Source organism: Delphinus delphis, chromosome 17 (assembly GCF_949987515.2).
Source record: "Delphinus delphis chromosome 17, mDelDel1.2, whole genome shotgun sequence".
Taxonomy (NCBI): Eukaryota; Metazoa; Chordata; class Mammalia; order Artiodactyla; family Delphinidae; genus Delphinus; species Delphinus delphis.
This window is the reverse complement of record NC_082699.1, coordinates 50,418,070-50,421,996: the sequence shown is the minus strand read 5'-3', so window position 1 is coordinate 50,421,996 and position 3,927 is coordinate 50,418,070. Positions and strand designations below refer to the sequence as shown.

Here is a 3,927-nt window from a genome sequence, read left to right as displayed (position 1 = left end):
ACAGAATATAATACACCCTTCACTTATTTATTTGTAGTGGAAAATACTGAAAAGACAGGGAACATAAATTAGATGTAGGAGATAGATATATGGATTGGGAGAATTTGTTCATTCAGCTACCACTATTAATAGGAAAAATGTGTAATTGATTATCCAGGCTGAGATACTTTTGAGAGTGAAATGGAAATGCTATTAGTAATTATGTTGGGACTATAGGTATAAGTTGGGCTTTTCCAAAGCAAACTGGGTCATATGCTTACCCTAATTATTAAGCATCTGGTAACATGCCAAGCATAGGGATATTTTTTAAGTAAAAGAAGAAGAATAATTGCTACCTTTGAGAATCTCGGAGTCTAGCATGTGAAAGGAATAAATCAGTCCTGCAAAACTGATGCCTAGAATGCAGGAACACACTGCCTTGCCACCCAGTTGCCTTCAGTGATACCTTTTTCACTATCCCTTGTTCACGCTGAGATTAGCTTGGGGTCTGGGCATCCATTACCTCTATTTGGGTATTTTTATGGTTTGACTCAGGTCCGAGTTAGAGCTCTCTTTTTTTTTTTTTTTATTTTATTTTATTTTTTTATTGTTTTGGATGCTGGAGACAAACATCTTTATTAAAGATACCACCAAAATTTTGGCAAACATTTCAAAACATATTTGTAAACATAATGCTTCCCTTTTAAACTGGCAGCACTTTGAAAAACAATACGATAAGACAACACAACTTGAATCAACATTAGTTCAAAATCCTTATATTTTTGACCACATAACTTATGTTCCCACATGATAAAACAAATGATAGTTTAAATCAACGTCAACAGATAAACTCCATGAAATGAAAGTTTGTGCTGTTTGATGAATCACAGTATGTTATGGTTAAATATATCCACTCTTTTTTATATTCCTGGCACCCAGGATGAAAAAAAAAAAATCTTTAAATATACATTTCATGTAGGTAATAGCTTCTTTGCATATCTCTCTTCAAAAAATACTTTATAGCAGTATATAAATAGGTTACCTACACGTTTAATTTTATAATTTTTGCCCCAAACTATAGATCTGTTTCATTTTCATAACATATCAATTTTGCCCAACATTAATAAAGTTGACAAACTGTTGAAATGGAAATGCTTTTGTCTTCCACGATAGAAGTAGCAATTTGATAGGAAAAAAAAAACCTACAGTAACACTCATCAGTTGTTTCACCTGAGCATTTGGCCTAGTGAGAGTAGCAGCTTTTTTCCTTCATGCACGCTCACATCCACACCACCTCTGCACACATACAGGTTGAGCACACGCTTTCAGACGCTGGTAGGCCACAATGTGCTTCCCATTGCTCGAATCAAGTGGGAAGCAGTGTAGCTAATGATTAACCACACTAGGTACACAACTAGCAAACACCTTAAGGCAACCATTGCAATGGGGGGTTAATTTGCAGGGCAGATTTACTGTTCTAGATCAAGTCAGACTATATATACACATGTGTATATAGATCTATACACATACACACCTTTCTATTTCTTAACCCTCCAAAACAATGTTTTAAGTTTTTTTGTATTTTGTGCAAATTTCTAAATGTTCTACCATTTAAGGCAAAGAGTTCATATTAAGAAAGGTCAGAAAATAGGCTTATGTTTATCCAAAAGCATTTCACCTTGTACATTACTGTTTTTTTTAAACACACATAACTTTGAAGTGTGGACACTAGATCCCCAATATCTAAAAAAAACCATTTCTAATGACAAACACAGTTTTTTAAGGAAAAAAATTGATTTGAAGTACAGACACTGGATCCTCAATATCTACAAAAAAAATTATTTCTATTGACAAACACAAGTCTTAAGTAGGAAAAAAGGACCAGAAAAAAGCAGCTTCAAAAATGCAAGGAAACAAAGTAAAATGCGGCGGGGGGCGGCGGGGGAAGGTAACTCAAGTTTACTAATACTGAAACTTCCAACAGGCAAAGTTTCATTTTTTAGAATTTGAGAGCAATTCATTTGGAATTTTAAATAAATAAGCTTAAGTTTATTCACATCTTCTGGTCCAAGCAGAGCTCTAGTGCCATGACTCTGCTTGCTGTTGGTCAAATTCACCTATTAGTCTTTTGATGTGAGCCAGCTTGTTATGAAGATACTCGCATCTGTATTTTTCTTCATGGTAATTGGGACTAGACTGTTTTATCTTCTGATATTCTTGTAAGACTTCTTCATGAACACTCTGATACTCTTTTGAGCCTGGAGAAAGGCGCTTTCGCTGTGCATCCAGTTTGATAAATCTTCTAGCCACCGTCTCCATCCTGGCATGCAAGGCCCTATACTCATCGTACTCAGCATTGAAGTCATCCTTGTAATTCTGGCGTTGCTCATAGGAGACAATAGCAATATATTTTATCAAATAATCTGGGAGTTCAACTGTTGAAGAAGCTTCCGTGGAGGCAGTGCAATCCTCTTTAACTCCTTCATTGGAATCCGGACTGGAGTTGTTCAGCTTGGCAATTTCCTCTTCTCTTTTAAGGTCCTCTTCCTTTTCCTCAATCATCTCAATGTCGTGCTTTTTTATTTGGTCCTTTTCCTTGTGTCTTTTAGACTTCTTCTTGGACTTTTTGTGAGACGAATGGTTTTCTTCCATAAGCTTTGGACATTTTAGTAGAACTGAACCAGGTGGTAAGGTTTCCAGAGAAGTCCTAGAGGTATATTTGTCTTGCTGGTCCTCATAGATACTACCGTTTTGACTAAAACTGTCAACAGGTAGGTCTTGAGTCCCCCGGCCTTCTGGAGTGCTAGGGGAATTGGAGTGAGAATTTACAGTCTGAGGAGGATTGGAGACAGGCAGGTGGGTTGAAGGCAGCGGTGGAGGCGTGGGGATGGCAGCGGCTGCAGGGGGCAGCGGGGGGCCTGCAGCAGATTTTTCACTGGTGGGATTCAAATGACCATTTAATGTTGGCGGCACTCTATTTGTCAGGTGAGATATTCGAGCTTTTTTATTCATTAAAGGATCAATGAAATCTGAATCTAAAAGCCGTTTCTGAGGAGAAGATGCAGCGTCTCTACTAGAACATACAGGAGATTCTGAACGGCTGGTGCTGGCAGCATTCTGAGATGGATTTAGTTTTCTCGAGAGCACTGACTCTAATGACCGTCTGTCTATTTCATTATATCCAGGCCAATCTCTTTGGAGCTCTTTAAAAACATAATCCTTTAAGGTGTATGAGAGGTCCTTAGGATTCAGATTGGCTACCTGTTGCAGAATTGCTCCGAGGGAGTTCTTGTCTTTCTGATTGACACCGTCTTTCTGCAGTCGAGCTAGCAGCTCAGGTTTCTTATAGGCCTTCAGTGCCAGTAAGTGAATCACCCTGTCCCAATATGGCCGCTGGGAAACACTGCTGCTGCCATGTGTCTTTCGAATGGTATTTGCAGGGTTCATGGGGGTTGATCTTTTCCTCTCAGGCACTGCATCTGAAACAGCTTGAGGTGCTTTCCGAATTTGCACTCTTTTCCCTACATATGGTCCACCAGGTTTGATAACTTTTGTGCTTCGGTTGCGGGATTCCTCCTCTGCCTGGGTCATTCTTTCTCGTGTCATCTGATACGAGTCATTTGTTGCACACACTGTAATTTTATCTTGTATAAATCCCAGGCAATTGAGCTGGGATGCTCCAGAGCTGGAGAAGGTTTGCTGGATGCAGTCAAAGCTGCCTTGAGGGTTGTCTTTACCCACATTTGACAAATAGAAGTTAAAGGTATGCACTTCGTTGGGGGGATCATTTTTAGGGATTTTGACAAGCCCTTGGAGCCCTTGGAACTGAATTGAAGGTCGAAAAGGAATTAAATTCTCGTGGCTCTGGTAGGTCTCGAGCGCGCGGATCGCCGTCTCGGTGAGCTTCACATGCAGTACGGTGGTGTTGTCCTGTCCCAGCCTCCCGCA

General features: G+C 39.5%; 1 pseudogene; it reads right to left on the bottom strand.

Moving 5' to 3' along the window:
- Positions 1–1,921: 1,921 nt before the first annotated feature.
- On the bottom strand, positions 1,922–3,712 carry LOC132440344 (RNA polymerase II elongation factor ELL2 pseudogene; annotated as a pseudogene).
- Between the last annotated feature and the right edge of the window lie 215 nt (positions 3,713–3,927).